The sequence below is a fragment of the Alligator mississippiensis genome, chromosome 2 (assembly GCF_030867095.1).
Source record: "Alligator mississippiensis isolate rAllMis1 chromosome 2, rAllMis1, whole genome shotgun sequence".
Lineage (NCBI taxonomy): Eukaryota > Metazoa > Chordata > Crocodylia > Alligatoridae > Alligator > Alligator mississippiensis.
The window spans coordinates 240,455,961-240,474,879 of record NC_081825.1 but is presented as its reverse complement, the minus strand read 5'-3'; the positions used below and the strand labels follow the sequence as shown (position 1 = coordinate 240,474,879).

The 18,919-nt window shown below is 45.5% G+C and overlaps 1 long non-coding RNA gene across 2 annotated transcripts in view; it reads left to right on the top strand.

Annotated features, from left to right (window-relative positions):
• Nucleotides 1-18,654, top strand: part of LOC132248412 (uncharacterized) — a 34,969-nt gene extending 16,315 nt beyond the window's left edge. The window contains exons 1-6 of one of the 2 annotated variants that reach the window (XR_009459600.1): nucleotides 6,061-6,200; nucleotides 10,686-10,779; nucleotides 13,794-13,919; nucleotides 15,360-15,548; nucleotides 16,131-16,331; nucleotides 17,636-18,654. This is a non-coding gene — a long non-coding RNA (uncharacterized LOC132248412). Of the gene's footprint in view, nucleotides 1-6,060; nucleotides 6,201-10,685; nucleotides 10,780-13,793; nucleotides 13,920-15,359; nucleotides 15,549-16,130; nucleotides 16,332-17,635 lie in introns of those variants that run through there. The other variant, XR_009459601.1, reaches the window with a different exon arrangement.
• The last annotated feature ends 265 nt before the right edge of the window (nucleotides 18,655-18,919 follow it).

The window sequence follows — 18,919 nt, the reverse complement described above, 5'->3', positions numbered from 1 at the left end:
AGTCTAAGACTAGCTCTTATTTTATCTGAACCACTGAAGCTGTCTCCATTTAAGCTGTGAATGACCCAGCTCCCTTTTTGGATGTTTCTGTCCCTGGTTTTTCAGGAGTTCCCCACTTCCCAAAAAAAGGGCCACTGGGGAAGGGTCTTTACACAGTATTGAGGTCAGGAATTTAGATGCAATCCTCTTCATGCAAAGAGGCGGAAGATGCCCTTCAAAGTTTTTATCAGACACAACCCAGTCTCTCTGCAGTATTTACACAATCAGCTCATAACCACCATACCCATAACTAGCATATCAGAATCTGGGATTGACGCTTTGCTTAAAGGATCAACATGTTTATATTTTGTTTCACAGCATCAGGAGAAAAGGCTGAGCAGTGACTGCCTGATTACCATACTTCCTCTTTGCCCACTGTCAAACAGCTGCCAGCATGTCTCAGAACAGACCCTTCCCCCCTACCCCCAAGAAGTTCCCTTGAAATAGGAGTGGATAAATTTTGGGTTGTCTCTCTGGTGATCTTGCCAGGAGCATGTTGTAACTCTAAACAGCTGACTTACAACACATGCTGCATGGCAGGGGTCCCTGGGACCCTCACTGTGCAGCCAGTGAAGCTCCCAGCAAGCCTCTTTGCCCCCTTCCCTGCTACTGTGGGCAGCATGAGCCCTCTTCCCCCACCTATTGCCACCACTGTGGCAGCAGCAGGCTCACTGGGTCCCCTCACATCATTTTGCCTTGCCCCAGAGACCCCAGCAACCACAGCAATGGGAGCATTGCAGGGGGTGGTTGGTCAGGAGCCCAAGGGCCACACATTAACCCCTTGTGGGCCAGATGTAGCCTGTGGGTTTACAGTTGGACAGCCCTGAGTTACGTGGAATGGGACATGTTAGCTACTTCAGAGTAACGAAATGAAGAGGTAATGGATATTAGGGGAAGGGCTTGGGGAGAATCACTTCTCATTTTGTCATAGCTAAGATAAAGGATACACTTTAGACTCCTGGACAAAAAGGAGAGCAGGCAGCATTTTTCAGCTCCTTCTTTACCAGAAGAAGTGAAGAAGTCAGGTGTGGTCCTGTGGGTGAAGCTCCTCGGGCTCAGAAGAGGAGGCTTATTTTCTAGCCCTATTACAGACTTCATATGTTCCCCACCCATAAAATGGCAGGCAACAGTACTTTCTTTTGCCCATCCGTCTCTCTGGTGTATCTACACTGTAAGCTCTAAAGACCAGTGACTGTATCATCCTTTGTGTGTAAAAAGTGCTGAACATAACAGGGTCTTGGTGTTGGCTGGAGTGTGTAGCTGCTACAGTAATCCTCTGGATATAGTTATTGTGTATTGCAGGTCATTCCAAAATAGGGTTGTTCCCCCATGTTTGTTTTTTTGTGTTTTGTTTTTGTTCATTGTGCTAAAGCAATGAATCTAGTGTGGAGGACAGATCATTCTCACAATCAGAGCCAAACACATACAAGCCTCAGGTTCTTCCGCCATCTGTGTGGACCAGTAACTCCAGTCAATCCAGTGAAGCCATGCTGGTTTAAAACTAATGGGACAACAGAACCAGACTCATGCCAAATTGTGTCTTCCTTTCTGCTGTTCATCTCTGAGGACTTGGCAACAGCAGGGGAGGACTCTCCCTTTCCAACTACTGGTGCAACAGAGAAACAACAGGATTGAGCGATTTGAGAGCAGTCCAGTGATACAGTGACACCTCTTGCTGAGGCGGATATGTAATAAGTGTCTGACAACAAGAAGGGCTGTTTAGTAGGACTGTGTGAAGCTTCAAGTGGTGATTCAATTTGGAGGCGATTCGGCCTGATTTCAATGGCCGAATCTCCGAATCCAAATTGAACCAAGGGACCAATTCAAAGGTCCGAATCGATTCAAAGCTCTCCGAATCTTCAGAAAAGATTCGGAGAGCTTTGATTTGGGCAGGTAAGTACTAGGGGTGAGAGAAAGAGGAGGGGACCATGAGGGGACCCCTGCCCACCCCAGCTAGGTACTTTAAAGAAAAGCCCCGGTGCTCACCAGTGATGCTGGGTGGAGGGTGAGGGGGCTATCCCCACTGCCCCATGCTGCATGGGGGGCTCTACATGAGCCCCCTGACCCCCCAGCCTCTCCACGGATGCCCCACCCAGGCCAGCTCTGGCTCTTTAAGAACCCCTCCCCCCCTCCCCCCCCCAAGAAAAGCCCTGGGACTAGCTGCTCCTGGGGCAGTCTTGGGGCTTCAGGGGCTTATGGAGAGCCCCCCACATGGTGCAGGGAAGTGGGGGGCAGTGGGGCTTGCCCCTGCTGGAAGGAGCAGTGAGTCCCAGGGTTTTTTCAGGTTTTTTTTTCTTAAAGGGCCAGGGCCAGAGCTGGCTCAGGTGGGGCACCCGTAGGGGGATGGGGGGGCAGGGGGCTCATGCAGAGCCCCCACACAGTGGGGGGCAGCAGGGATCACCCCCTGCCTGGCAGCACCTGGTGAGCTGGGGCTTCTTTTTTTTTCCAGCTGCCAGGAGCTGGAGCGGACGGGGCAGCCATTATCGGGATGGGAGAGAGGTGGGGGATGGGCCTGGCCTGCCTGATTTAGCAGCATTGAATCAGGACACTGATTCAAATCACCAAATCGAATCACTGTCCCCCGAATCAGCCGAATCCAAAGTAAATACTAGCCGGTTCACACAGGCTTACTGTTTAGGAAATGAAAGCTGTGTTCACTAGTAAGCTCTGGATGGTTTGCGTTGTTTTGGTCACAGAAGCCAGGTCAAACCTGTTAGCTAGGTTTTCAGCCCCTGGGCATTACTAAGGAAGCTCAGAGGATCTCAAGGGAACAAGTGAATTTGGCCCCAGACATTTTTTTTAACTGGTCTGGTTGCATGAGTTGTACCAGGGTTTCCAAATCAAGCACCCAAGTTTCATGCTTGTCTTCATGCCTAGACATTGCTTCCCACTGAACAGCATGGGCCCAAGGCTTTGGCCAAAGCTTAACCAAGATGGTGGTTTACAACCTGTGGTCTGTGGACCTCTACAGACTATGTCTAGGGGGTCTGTGAAAGATGACAATGATTAATCAAAAGTATGTGAATACTTGCACTTACAATTCAAAGGGGATCTGCACCTCCATTCAAAATTTTCAAAGGGGTCCACAAATGAAAAAAGGTTGATTGAAAACCACTGGTCTAAAATATATAAAAGTCCAATTAACTTTTCATGTGCTGTAATTTTCAAACACCATTGAACTTCTGGGTCTGTGTCCAAACTGACAATGGAAGAATTGAACTATTCTTATGTTACTTGTGGCCTGACCTGAGCCAGGGAATACCAGAGATCTCAGGAGAAATCGGGTGTTGTGAGATACCCATTCACTTTTTCAGGTGAAAGAAATTTGGACAAACTCAAAAGAAGCATCCAGATAGAATGGCAAACTAACTTTCCAGCTCCATCTAACTAGCTTTTTGGTGTGAGACACCTCCTACAATCACTAAGTTCCCAGAGGTTGATAGGAGAGTTTTCCATCTGATATCAGGAAGTGTCAGGTGTTGTAAACAGAAACAAAGTTCAGAGATACAGAGTGAATGTCCTTAATGAAAATGTTTCCAATAAAATGAAACTTCAGCACAACATCAGCTGATTTCATTATGTTCAACACAAAGGTCACCAGCACCACAATCACCTGAGAAATGTTTGTATTGCACTTTGGAAAGTGACCCGGGACCAGGTCTATGAACATTTTATTTATCCACGGACGTACCTGAGACTAAAGCATGTGAGCCAAGAGACAGAAACTGGAAACTCAAATCTGCATTGTCTAGACGTCTTACAGGAAACAAGTGCTTTTCCTTAAGACTTTTGGGACTTTTTTTTAATGATAATGGTGTTAAAGTGCAATCCTGCTTGGGAAAGTGGCGTTGCTCTGTTCCTGTGTCAGCACTCAGTGTCAGATTTTCTGACTTTAGTGGCAAAAATACATCTCTACTGCTTTTAACTTCTGTTAGACTTACAGAGTTCAGATGTTTGAGACGGAAAGCTAGAATCCATTTTTCTCATTGGACCTATTGTCAAGAGATTCGGGCACTAGGACCAACATTTTCAGAATGTGTGTGTCGCACTGAGATGTTGCAAGTGGTTCAAAACAGCACTTAAAATGAGTACAAATGTTTGAAAATTCTGGCCTGCATTTCAAACTGATGCATCTGTCCAAACCCACCAATGGCAGTAAGACTGCCCAGGTGTCACTGAGGGCAAGATCTGAATCTGAGGAGGGTTGCAAAGGTTTCCCAGAGAGCCTAATTTGGCCTGCAGAACTTTTATTTCCAGTGATGATCTGTGACAAGGAAAAGCACAGCTTGGATCTTGGATCCTAAGCTGAGTTGGCAGGACTGATAGCTGGTGGGGGTGCTTATACATGTAAACTGAACATATTTGTTTTGGAATTCAGTAGGGAAAAAAAAAGGGGGGGAGTGCACAGGGCTGTTCTTACAGTGTCATTTTTCCAAGCAGGTTAACCCTATATAGTTTCCTAGTTGGTAGGGTCAGAAAGGGCCTGAGCAGATCATCAAGTCTGACCCCCTGCCATGGCAGGAAAGAGCACTGGGGTCAAACGACCGTGGCGAGGTGTTCATCCAGCCTCCTCTTAAAGACCCCCAGGGTAGAGCCAGCACCACTTCTCTTGGAAGTTTTTTCCAGATCCTAGCTGCCCTGACAGTGAAGTAGCACCTCATGATATCTAGCCTAAATCTACTCTTTGCCAGCTTGTGACCATTATTTCTAGTCTCTCCTGGTAGTGCTCAGGGGAACAGGGACTCCCCCAGTGCCTGCTGGTCCCCACTGACTAGTTTGTAAATGGCCACTAGATCCCCCTGCAACCTTCTCTTGTGGAGGCTGAACAGGTTCAGGTCCCTTAGCCTTTCCTCATAGGGCCTGCCCTGCTGGCCCCTGATCATGTGAGTGGCCCTCCTCTGAACCCTCTCCATGCTGTCCACATCCTTCCTGAAGTGCAGCGCCCAGAACTGGACGCAGTACTCCAACTGCAGCCTGACCAGTGCTGCATAGAGGGGGAGGATCACCTCCTTGGACTTGCTTGAGATGTATCTGTGGATGCATGACAAGGTGTGGTTGGCCTTCCTGACCGCGTCCCCACACTGTCGGCCCATGTTCATTTTGGCATCAATAATGACTCCAAGATCCTTTTCTGCCTCTGCACTGATGAGAAGGGAGTTCCCCAGCCTGTAGGTATGCTGCTGGTTCTTCCTCCCCAGGCACAGTTTTATAAGCTTTGTTTCAAATGCTTGCTGGCAGTGTGATCACATGTACTCACTCCAGGGACAGGGAGAGGCACTGAAAATGGAGAAGTTTTACAAGCCAGCAGGTCAGGCCCCTTCTTTATCTAGCCTGTCTTATTAAAGGAGTGTATTATGACAGTGTTCCAGACTTGTTACAACCTGACATGTCCAGATGAATGCTCTGCACTATACTCCGTCTCCAGAGGAAACCTCACTACTCTATACTTTCTATCATTTAGTTTTTACAAAGAGGTGGGCTGATACCCCTACATTTTTGGGAGGATATTATAACGTCTGAAATAGCAAAAGTCCACTGTACTTTACCTCATATTTTATCTCTGTTCCATTTAAATGGAATTATTGGAATATTAGTGGTCTTCCTGCGCAGGCCAGCATGTTGAAGGCATGCCAGTTTCTGTAGCCAGCAGCACAAAAGTGATGTGGCTAGCATCACATCAAGCTGCCTTTGACTCTCAGCCCAAATACCAGATACCCATTTAGAGGTGGGTCAGCTTGAGTCTGCATCGACACACCTCTGGAAACCAGTAAGACACCTTAGTGGCTTTGCCACCACACCTAGATAAAATTGTGGTAGTGGGATATTTAATAACTGCTGTGCTAAAGTTTGCTAGCTTTGCACATTTGATAATAACTTGGATTAAAGATTTAGTGCTGAGCACTTCCCAAGTTAGGGAACTTCAAATCCAGATTAAAGCCCTATTTCCCCATAAAGATTGTGAGTATTTATATTATTTGTTATTAATATTTATATATTTATTATTATTTATATTCCAGTAGCACTTACAGGACCTAGCTAGGATGAACATGATATCATGCTGGGAACTGTATAAACACAGAGTGTGACAACCTCCATAGACAAGATCATGGTGGAAGGGGAACAGAGGAATGAAGGTTTTAAAGCAAGTCAGGAAATAGAGCGTGAGTGTGAGATATATGAATATGCTGAATCTGCATTTATGAATCTAAAGTTACTTTAAAGTCAAATCTGCTAATGCCATTGAACATATAGTTTTTACTTTATGTTCACAATATATTCTGTGCCTGCCAGTCCAGCAGCACTTTTTCCCATACTTGTAGCTTGAGTCATTTATTTATGAAAGCCCTGGGACAAACATTACAGTGGGGTGCACCAATTCCTGGGCCACCAACCTTGCTGTGGGACAAGGTCACAGCAAGTGACATAGGCAAAAGCAACTCCTGTGCTATGGATGTGCAACGTATCTTCAGCTATGAGCTCCACAGTCATCGTTCAGCTGAACAATGAGTCAAACCAACCTCCCTTCCAACCAAATCTAACACTAACATTGTTCAGCCTTTGCAACAATTTGTGTTTTAACTTGAATCTTAAACTGGGCAGCTTAGCCTGTTTCTAGTGGAAATGCGTTAAATAATATTTGACTTGGGAGCCCTCATTGCTTAGCGCTAAAAGACCTCTAAATGACAATTTGGGGTTCAAACTATTGTTCCCAGAGGCAGGTGGCATTTTTTTCCAGGGGAGAAAATGAACAGTGCTGCCCCTGGCACAATGGGAGATACTGGCGTTCACACAGAAGTAAAATCGCACAAGCAGCGTGCATTATCCAAGTAAGGTGCACACTTCTACCCTATGCATTTTGCCTTCCAACCAGTTAATCTTTTCTCAGTGTTGTCTGGTAATAAAAGTGATAAATACCAGTCTGAGGTCAGTGGTTCCCTGTATAGCAACAAAAATTACAGAAAAGAACAATTATTTGATTAGAGGAAAGATAACTGATTAATCATCAGTTCATTCCACCCGTCACTCGCACTGGAAGGTGACTTCCTAGTTTGTACAGTGAAGGGCTGTGCTGGCATCAGCTCCAGTAGGGAGTTTCCAAAAGAGGGTGAATCAACCAAGAGCCTTGTCAGTTTTCTAAACACTGAGGTCACTGCTGTACCTGAGTACTGTGCCTGTGGTGCACTTTAACACTGGCAGTTGTAGATCTTGCCTACTCATCCACGGGATGATTCTTATCCACTAAGAAAGTAGGATCTTTAACCATGGAACTGTATCCACAACAATAAGCTGGCTTTGAATGTACCTTTGTCATTTGGCCTTGTCACTATCTGATGTCATCAGCATCCACTCCCATATCTGCTATGGCCTTCCCCATGGGTGACTGGTGCCTCCTGAGTCTAGGGGGGCACCTTCAGAAGCCGCCAGAGGCGGTGGATGCAGCAGGGACAGAGCTGGTGAGCACCCACAGAAGCCAGCGGTGGCATTGGTGGCAGGGATGGCTCTACCAGGGCCCCCATGCCCCTCTTCCAATCATCTATGGCCTCCCCTCATCTGTGGGGCTGGAGCTGTAACTGCAGCTTGAGCCTGCAAGATCTTGCATGATTGGCAGGAGGCAACTACATTCCTGTGCAAGTGGAGCCCTTGCATGGACTACCCACAGTCATCTGCACCAAGTGACCAATGCTAGGAACAGACATTATACATAAACTGGTTTAAGTGATTAGAAACTGGTGTAAACCTGTTACAAAACATAAGTTCAGTGCACATAAACCAGTTTCAAATGGTTGAAACTGGTTTAAGATAAACCTGGTTGAATGTAGTATCAGACTTGGGTCAAACTGGTTTATGCAATGTCTGTCCTAGACCCCTTCCTGGTTTAAGTTAAACCAGAGTCCCCCAGCATTCCAGATGCTTTGCAGCCCTGGGATGTGCGGTCTGCTCCGGAGAACAGAGCTGGCCCTGCCCATTTGCTCCCTAGCCAGAGCTGCAGCAGAGACTGCAGGCACAGCAGGGTCTGCCTTGCTTCCCCCTCCCCCTTTCCACCACTGCTCGCTGCTCAAGCAGGTGTTCCTCCCTCCCTCCCATCTCCCACAGCATGGACCCAAACCCCACAGACCCTAGGAATGTAGTATGCTAGCTGATGCTGAGAGGTGTCTGTCTCCAATTTCACTGGGACAGGCAGACAGAACAGTATCTGCTTAGGGCTTTTTGGAGCTAATCAACAGGTCAACTGGTAATGTCCCTCTGTTCCTTCCTTGGAAAAAGCTGTTTAAGAAGAGCTTGAACTAATGAGAGAGGCTTTTGTTTTGTTGATGGGCTGATAAACGCTGTGTTACCAGCCCCACGCTGGCTCCCTTGCCTGTCCGGTTTGCAGACTGTATGAAGAAGCAGGGAGAGGGAGATTGAAAAGCTCAGTATCATCAACAGATGCATGCATTCCACACACCTCCTTTGCCCTAGAGTTCTAGCCTGGGGCTGGGGCCTGGCAACATTCCTGCCCCTTGAGCAGTGAGCAGGGAAAAGCCTGGGACAGTGCAGGCAGGGTGTAAACCCCTCCCAAATCAGAGTGCCCTGCCAGGGCCTGGCCACGTCCCCACCCCCCAGCTCAACACTGGAAGGGAAATGAGGGCTGCTCTAGTGCCCTCTTCCCACCCTCCCTGTTTCTAGGCTGAGCCACTGCAGGCATGTGCCTGCATTTCTGGGATGTCTGTATGATTACAAACCAGCTTAGCCTAGCCAGGTTAGACTAACCTGCAAAGATTGAATCAATTCAGGCTCAGGTTTTTTTGAATGTCTGTTCCTAACCCCAAAGACTTGTGCCTCTCTGTACCCATGCCCTCATTCACATGCATTCAGGGTGACAAAAGGGTACAGAGTGGACTGAGGCTGGGGCTTAAGTGTTAATAAGATGGTTTGCTATATATCAGACAAAGCTCCCCCTTATGAGCCTGAGTCCTGCTATAAAGATGGATTGGGGGTGGGGACAGAGTGAGAACAGTACAGAAGTGCTAGCATTCACACAGGACTGGGTTCTCCTCTGTTCACAATATGACATGTACTTATGCACATACCCTGCCCAGGATGGAGGATCTGTTAGGAGGAAGAAGACTCAGGCCTAACACAGGCTCCGTACAAATGCCACCCTACTTATATATAAAGTCTCTAGAGGTTTTGCTGTGAAATCCATGATAGTATCCAGCACCATTTAATTTTATGCCATTATCCAGCAATTTACAGTGGTTACAACAATGAGATATTCTAAGAAGGTGTGAGGGTGGATGGCAGCACACTGTAGTGACAGGCACAGTATAAGGGAAGGATAATAGGAAAAACTGGTGTGGGATATTAGTCTAAGACAGTGAGGAAAGGTGTGATTTGTGCTTTTCTCAAAAAGGGCAGGGCAGAGCACATGGCAGCAAGTAGTCTAGTGCCAACAAAGGCTCAGCTTGCAACAGGAGGGAGGAGCAGGAGTAAGATCCCTCAAGTTCAGGGGCAGATGGCTCTGAAAGGCTTGGAGGGGGCAGTGAGGTGATCAGCCTAGTGTGTACAGGTGGGAAGAGAAGAGGACTCCTTTAAAAGGTGTCATCCCACAAGCCAGTCTCCCTATCCCTGGAGAGCCTCCAGATCTCTTGATGGTTTCAGGAAGCACACACCACAGCAGGTAGGCAGTAGTGACTCCCTAGGGAGTAGCAAAGGAACTTAGCATTAAGGTATGGAGGTAGGGTGCAAAAGGATTAACCACCCAAGATCAGTCCATTGTCTGTAATTGTGGCCAGGAACAGATATTTTAAATGTGTGTGAGAGAGAACCTAGACTGAAATAATCTAGTTTCTTCCTAAACGTTTTGATTTGGGGTTGACATATTCCCTGAAGCTTGAGGGTCTGTATCCCTTCTTAATCCAGTCTAATGTACCAATGGGTGTTTGTACTATCCACATACATACCAAATCTATTTTTAATCCCTTTTATGAACATGGCTTCACTTATACATCGTAGCAGTGAGTTCCTCCAGGTAATTATGAGCTGTATAAGAAAGCATTTTTTTATCATTTCTAAATTGGTAATCTTTTGCTTTCATTGAACATTCTCTTGTTCTGTACTGAGAAAAGGTGAATAAAAACACCCAAATTACCTTCTTTATGCAATTAATTATGCTATTGGGCTAGATTCTCAACTACTGTGAACCACTGCAATATTGCTGACCCCAGGCATTTAAAAGGTATGAGACAAGATCCAAGAATCATGATACTGGATTGAAAATCCTGAGATTAAAATAATAAACCTGGGGTTCTTTTTTTTTGTTTTTTTTTGGGGGGGGGGAGGGATGAGGGGGAATACAATGTTTCAGACTTTTCTTCATAACCAGTAGGATTACAAATATAACTTAAAAAAATTACAAGTGAGATTCTCACTTCATTATAGGAGCCACAGAGTTGGGACTTTGTGAAAAACATCAAATATTATATGATTCAGGAAAAAAAATCACAAGAGTTGTCCACCCTGTCACTTTGTAATAATGCAACATAAATTTGGGAAATTGAGACAGCAGACTTCTCAAACACTGAGAAAACAACTTCTGTATTTTTAAAAAAGATTTTGGTTACAAAATGTTTTATAAAGTTTTTCTTTCTTTTTTTGTTTAATAGAGTTTACCAGCAGTGTATCATCATACGATACACTCTCATGCCATTTGTCATGCTGATCTGGTGAAATACCATAGATGACTACAAGTGAGACAAGGTTTGGTGCTGTATCCTTGTGCCTGTTGTAACAGTATGTGGAAACAGGTTTGGGAATCCAGAATGATGTATACAAATGTGTGTGCAGGAAAAGGACTCTTCCCACACAGGAAGGGTATTTTTATAAACAGGAAGTTTATCCTCCACCAGATTTACTTCTGTATCAAGTCTTGTTTTAGGTGGAACTCTCTGATTAAGGAGAAGAAAACAGAAACTTGTTCACAGGATGGCACAGCAAATTAGCACAGGATGAAAAACATTATTGGTCTGATTGTAATCTCATGTACACTGATTTCATGCTAGCAGTGACTCCACTACCAATAACTTCAGTGGAGTTGGTCTTGATATACGCAAATATATGTAAGACTAGCATCATGGCCAGAATTTAAAAAAAATGGTTTGATTAAATAAACAAACACACAAATAAAAAAATGCTGCCTTAATGGGGAGCTCGTATAAGTATAGTTAAGCAGGTGTATAAGGGTTTGCAGAATTAGGGCCAAAACATAATTGACTTTTTTGGGGTCTATCACTTGCTGATCACTCATTGTCTCTACAGATTGTATAGCCCAGGGGCGGGCAATTATTTTGGGTAGAGGGCTGCTTACTGAGTTTTGGCAAGCCATTGAGGGCTGCACGACAGGCAGCCCAGGGCAGATTAATATTAATTTTCTAAATTTTTTAGGGGCCCCGCAGGCCGGATAGAATGGCTTGGCAGGCTGCATCTGGCCCCCAGGCCACATTTTGCCCACCCCTGGTATAGCCTTTGACTTGCACTGTTTTTGGAAAGTGTCTCAAACATTTTGTGCATTAAATACTATAATACAAATAGATATTTAATGGATTACTGCATATTTCAAATAGATTTAATATTCTTCATTTATATCCTGGTAAGTTAGATTACAAACAAAAATATTTGGCAAACTATTTGGGAAAACAAATATATTTGGCAAAGTGGCAGCTATTGAAAAAGTTAGTTATTAAAGCTGAGGACAGCTTCAGTTAACACCCATAAAGAAAAGGTGCCACGACTAAACAAGTTTAAACTAGCTGGGGGTTGATTCTGATTGTTGTCCCTGCTGTAACTGTAGCTTGCATAGATACACCCAAGCTAGTTTTAAACAAACTAGCTGGTTAAAACTAGCTATTAGCCAGCTGCTGCTGGTAGTATGGCTGGGATAAGATGGAAACCAGAGCAGGCATCAAAACCTAGCTGAGAAACTGGATAAGTACTTGCTTAGCCAGCATGTGCAGAGCTCTGTGCTACCCTGCTAGCAGGAATTGAGCTGGTTAGTTTGAAGCCAGCTTCGGTATGTCTGCACAAGTTGCAGTGACTGCAGTGTAAACACACCCTAAAGGAAAGTACATGCTTTAACTATGTATTGACTAGACAAGGGTCTGATCAGAACAAGAGATCTGAATGGTCTCACTTTGAGGATGAAGGTTCTGGTTCCTCATCTGAAATTGATCAGGCCCAGTCCTATGAAATAAATCAGAAAACCAGAAAGAGCTGAAACCCTTCCTCTACTTGACCAGGATCATAGGAAAGTAGGGCTAAAAGGGACCTTTAGAGATATTCAGATTTGAAATCCAAATCAGGGTTTCTCAACTAGGTCCTATGTCTAATACTAACAAATAAAGGCACTTCACAGATCCTGTAAGAATGCCCAATTATGTAAGTGTCATATTTGTTTGCAGATACACATGTCTGTCTGCACAGAGGTATTACACATGTGCATATTTACATGCTGATTAGGTCAGAAATGCACTGCAAATATATGTTTTCCAAAAAGGAGTCGATGTGAAAGGGTAGCCATTTCTTCACTGGAATTTGCATTTCTGGTAAAATGAGATGAGTAAATTCCAGATGTTACTGGCCTGATTCCACATCTATCTAAAATAGCTGTGGAATCATGCCATGATTGCAAATCAATTTCTTGAGCCACTGTTCAGAGGCACTGATCCTTCCCCAGCACTTGCTACTCTGCCTGTCCTTTATACCAGTGGATCCGGGAACTGTGTTTTGCTAACCTGGCAAAGATACAGGCAGCTCTTCCAAATCAATTGCAAATTTTAGTGTCCCCCATCCAAGATCTTTCTCTCTTGCACACACTCTTTCTTCTCTCTCTCTCTTTCCCTCTTACCCTCCCTGGTTGTCTAAAAGAAAATGCATCTATTTCTTGGAAAAAAGCATAAACTTCTCACATATTCCAGTTTCTCAGAATTTGGGGGAAGTTTTACTAGGAATCAGTAGCATTAAAATGCAAAGTGCCTCCACTGCTTTCAGAATTGAAAGCCAACCCCTTTTTTTTCCAACTCAGCACTCCTGAAATAACATCTCTCTCCTCCTAACAGCTCTCTCCCTAATAACATATCAGCATCATGACTACATATACATATACAGAGAGAGAGAGGCGCTAGAAAAGGGACTGAGATTGGGGTTTATTTTTGTAGAAGATGCTGAGATGATGAGCAACTTTATAAACGTAGATAGACAGGCAGTTCACTGAATTTTAATTCATTTATGTACATAAGTATCCTCAATAGAGCTAAACATTGAGCCAAAAATGCCATGATTTATGCCTGAACAATCGAGCAGACGTACATGGGCCAGAGCTGATTTCACTACAGATCTGAAGCAGTGCTTCTCAACCTTGTTAGGCTCAAGGCATCCCTCAACAGGCTCAAGACATCCTTCAATAGGCTCAAAGTAACCCTCAGAAAATGCCAGTTCTTAGTTTTCCTTTGTTTTTTTTAAACTACAGAAATATACTTGAGCAATTCTTTGGTTACAAAGAACTCGGAAAGACCAAAGCAGGTCACAAAGTTTTTAAAATGGATTCCAATTTGAAATCTATGGGTTTCTCTTGTGACTCATGTTTGCATACCTAGCAAAGTTAACATTATGTGGCACCTTTGAAAGGATTTCAAGGCATCCTAGGCTGTCACTGCACCCTAGTTGAGACTCATTAATCTACATTATCAATCTACTCATTAATCTTATTTTATGCTCAGGTGACAGCAGAACATGGCATCGTAGGAGGCTATTCTCTTTGGAATCACCCCTTCAGCTCCTGAGCTCTTCCTCCAGCTCTCCTCAGGTGGAAAAAGTGTCACGGCCTGTAATGCAGTGTGCTTCTGGTACAACTTTCTCCTGCTACTCCATGGGCTTATTGGTTTAACAAACACACATACATGATAGACTGGGAGATGCATGTTCTTTCAAGTGTTACTTTTTGCAAAAATAGCAGCTTATTGCATAAATATTTAAATCTAAGTCCTAATGTCTGAGGAAAGATTGTGACACTCATCACTGTGCAGTGGAGAGGAACTTCAGTTAGCGGTAAAGAAACAGCAAACAAGGTTTAACGTGAACAGTGAAAATCATCAGTCATCTTTGACAACTGCCATCTATGTTTGTGTCCTTCATTGATTCCTTTGCACTCTTCAAAATGTATATGCAAACAGCAATGATTACATCACTCAGCACTGCAGAGGATGTGTAGGGAGGGACCAACAGGCTGGGCATATTTGTACAGAGCTGCAGAAGCAAAAACGGCCCTTATAGCAATGACTGCGTTCACCATTTTCCAGCATTGGTTCCTGGGTTATTAGGACAGAAGAGTGTGAGGAACAGCGGGTAGATGTGCTGTGGGAAGGAGATGATTGCTGACAGTGGTCCCAACGAAGGTGGCTTGGCATGAGATATAGGCTTTCTCCTCAGGGGGTCATCTAGTCCAGACCCTCGCTCAAGGAAGGATCATCCTTGCCTAGGAGCACTTGAAGCCCCAAAACTTGCCCCCATCTTTTCCAGCTGTACCAGTTGGCCCAGTAAAAAATACTACCTCACATCCCTTTACCTTCACAGTTACAACAATGCTACTTATCCGTCTGAGACGCATGCTTTTCTTGCCATGTGTGGAAGAGATTGACAGCTTAATTGCTGTTATCTTCTCTTCCTTCCAACCATAGCCTCCCTCTCCTGCATACTCTCACCTCCTCTGTAGCCCCAGCAACTAGCTGGCCAGTCTGCCTCTTCCCCACTTTCAAACAAGTGACAGCCTTGAGACTCCACTTGACCAAAACCTTTTGTATTTTTGTGCCACTCTTGCTGTTTACACCCCTCAGGTAGAAGCTATGGAGGGCCATGTGAGGCCATATGACTGTGGGAAGCCAATTATGAGCTGAGCTTGTATCATCTCAGGTTACCATGAGCTGAACAACAAGGCAGCTCAACTGTACAAACTTTTCATTAGCAATAAGTGATACGTTAGGCAGACCTGGAGGAAAGAAAGGTCTATGAAGCATGTCGAGAGGTCAGTTACAGCCCTGGAGTCTGATGGCTGGACCCTGACCCTGTCATTCATTCCAGGGCCTGTTGGTGCCACATCAAACTCTACCCTTTCTGAAATCAAATTAGGTCCCTTCTACAACTTGACCCACCTCCTCCATTCGGTACTCCTTGTACTGCAAATACTTGCAGTGTGCCCCAGCCTTACATCTGTTGCAGAAGCCAAAGATAAGCAAAGTGTATTGTTTACCAGTCATGCCTCCTCCTACCCCTGTCTTTCTCTTTCTTAGCCACCTTCCCTCCATTCCCCAGAACCTGCCAGAGCAGTCTGGGATGAAGCAGTACCAGTTTCACCAGAGAAGATTTTGAAGGAGATGTTTGGAGGTAGATATGGCTAGACTGCAAACTACAGTTGCAGCACCTCTATGAGCAGCTCTTTTAATCCAAAGAAGCAAGTTTACTGACTCTGCCTGGCTCTGGTAACTGTCTTTTATGTTCAAGGGGACATCTATCAGTAAATCATACATACAGTGGGTCTGCACCTGCTCACAGAGCAGTGCCAATCATGAGGACCTGTTTAAATCACAAACCAAAGGCCCAAGGAATTTTTTCCCCATATTTTTAGAGTGATTTTACTACTGGTGAAAGTCACTAAATTAATGGCTCTGGAGGGTAAGATGTCTAGATTAGGTGCAGTGTGTAGAGTGGGCCATGGGCCAGTTGGGAGAGTCACACTCTAGAGATGCCAGGACAGTTCAATCTCCCTGGTCCATTGAGGCCTTGGTCTCATTGCTCCAATGACTAACAAGCATGTCAGCTGGTCAGTGCCAACTGCAGTATTTGTTTTTGGGGTGTGGACACGTGTCCACTAGAAACCAGACTGAAAGCACCAAATTCATTTCACAAAACACACCCGAGAAGCAGACAGTAACATCTGCAAAGGATATAGCAGATTCTTAGTGCTTATTATTAGCCAAGGAAGGGCTGGGGTTAATCACTCCTGCACAAGCAGCTGTGAAGAATGGAAGTGGTTGATCAAAGTGGATTTTTGTTTTTCCCAGTATATGATTCTGCTGAGCAACGAAACCAAACACGGGGCAGAGGAGCTTCAAAAGGAGACTAATCACTCAAAAGCCTGAACCAAGGACATCGCCAGAGCTAATCAAGTAGGAAATCCAGGGCAAGGTGGAAATGAGGGAAATGAGTCCTTCAGTGCGAGGAATTTTTCCATGGCTTTCGTTTCCTAATTCCACACTTTGAAGGTAATAAAATTTACAATAATGGAAAAAAAATAGTGGGACAATGGGAAATGTTCCTCCATGGGCCTGGCCTACGTGTGCCCAGACTGCACCTGATTGCTGTGCTGCTGTGCAAGGGAAATTGGGGGCAAGGGGAAGGGGTCCCCTACGGAGCCTCTCCCTTTTGCATTGCCATGCAGTGCTCTGATTACCAGCCCTGTGCTTATTTTATGCCCTGTTCTACCTCCTGGCAACTTTACCACGCCCCAAAACTGGCCTTGCTCTCCAAAATGACCAGCTCTGCTGGTCAGAGGCACAGAGACTGCATGCTGCAACCCTGGACAGGCATAACAATGGGCAGGTTCTCCACTTGTGTCTGTTAAGTCCTGAGGCACAAGTCTTCCCTGTGCCACTTTGCACAGCTCAGGACTATGGATAAAGGCTGCAAATTATCCTCCAAATTAATAAAAAAAATGAGTGAGCAGAACAACTGTAAGCTGAACTCAGACTCAGGCACAAGGGGCCACATGTAGCTCTGGGCTGACTTCCGTGACACAGTGAAATACCAGGAGGCATGAACATGCCCTAGTTTTTGGAAGGGAGGTAAGCAGCTAACTCACCAGGTGTCAGAGAAGGGACATGTGCCACAGGGTGGATTTCTGCACTGTAAGAAACACATACTTTTCCTTTCTCCAAACCCCATCATGGTCACATATTATACCAGTGAATAAAATAACGGTAGTAACTTTTCAGTACATCTCTGGGCTGGGCTCACAGGACCATGCGACACTCTGGGATGTTATTGCCTCTGCAGGGGATCCCCTTGGGAATCCTGTTAGCAACTTCAGACTTTAAAGACCATGGTAAGCCTATGGACTTCACAGAGCTGTGCTGGGGCTGGGGAGGAGTCTTCCTGAGCAACCGTGTTGGGAAGCACTGGGACCTATTCTGCTTACGCTGGCACTGTGATACAACTCCCTTAGTATAAAAAAGGGACTCTGGCTTTACACCAGCATATCTGAAACCAGACTCAGTCTCATTTTGCCTGTACAGCATGACTGCTCCAAAACTGCTTGGGGGACAGTGCAAGGAGGAGCAGGTCTTGCTACACTTTTAGAAAGGTATAGTTTGCTTCAGGGCCATTGTTATACAACTGGGGACAGTGCCAAAGTCTATTCCTTTGTCTCTATCTCCTTCCCCTAACCCTGTTCCCACTATGGCCTTGCCTCTCCTTTGTGTGATAGCAGTTTCAGAGTTCAGATGAATGCGGGAGGCTGTGCCGACTTGGGTTGGCACTTGCTATACAGTTTGTTTTCTATCTCTCGCAGGATCCCTCCATGTGGCCTCCTCAGTGCTGCTGGGAGCCCTGCTCTCGAACCTGCCAGCGCCTGCTCTCTACATGAAATGAGGCAGTAGGCCTTCACTCCTGGGGTCCCCGCTCTCAAGCACACTGGAGGCAGAGGTCTTGAAAGTAGCCTTAGGCAACGCCCTCAGGCTAGCTTCAGTGCTTCATTGCCAGGTTCGGCGTCTGTGGAGCAGGCATGGGTGGGTGTGGCTTGCACAAGAGCAGGGCACTCAGGACTGCTGTGGAAATGGCACAGACATACCTAAGAAGGACCAGGAATATATTTTGTTTTTTAAACGAGAGGTGGGACGCTGATATCAGCCTGCTACCAAGGTGTAGGTTTGTTCTGGCCTGCATGTGCACTTCCTCCACCACAAACTGGGGAAAGGTCCCTGGCACTGCATGGAAGGCTAGTTGACATCTCTGTGCCTACATCATCCAGTGCAAAGTTATGGCTGCCTCCCATGAAGGTGCGCTAGGGGAGGGAAGGAGACTCCCTTCCTCTCCCAGCCCTCTAAAGGGGCAGACATACCTCAGCCCTGATGTGCAAATACCAGAGAGAGGTGCAGTGACGGGGAGTCACTGAATAGCTTTTTCCAATTTTCCTGTTTACCAGAATGTACTGGTTTCTCCCTCCTTTACCAAGGCCAGGGTGTATTTGTGGTTTACAGTTAAGACTGAAAGCATCTCCCCCCCTCCCCTTCCCCAAAGCCAGCAGCTGCTGTGCTGCCTCCTTTGCGTCCCTCAGACAAAACATGCAGGAACATATTCTGAGAAGGGCAAAGCAAACAATCTGCTGGATAAAATAAAGACTTGACAGGATGAGAAATGGAGAAAGGGCACATGAGCTTGGAAGGGAATCTGACACCTGCACACTGGCTACAGAACTCATGCTCTCAGCTGTGTTACAGCACGCTGGATGGCTTGTGTATTCAGGTATTCTATGTTCTTTCTTGTTACATAGTAAAGTCATGTACTTCCTGATATGCATGTTTTATTTGGGTGGGGACTTCTTTGACTTTCTTTTTTAGTGAAGAAGAATGGAAATGCTGTGTGTGAAGGGGAAGTTAGTGGACGGGGGTGGTGGAGTCCATGGGTCAGCTTTGACTCAGTGAGATAATTTCTGCCAGAGAGCCTCTGATTGCTGATGGCTTTATTTTGGTGACGTGGCTCAGAGAGGTGATGGTTTATATTCAACCAAACTTGGCACAAGGATTCAGAGAGAAAGCATTTGCTTCAGGCCCCCTCACTGTGAAGACACAGGAGG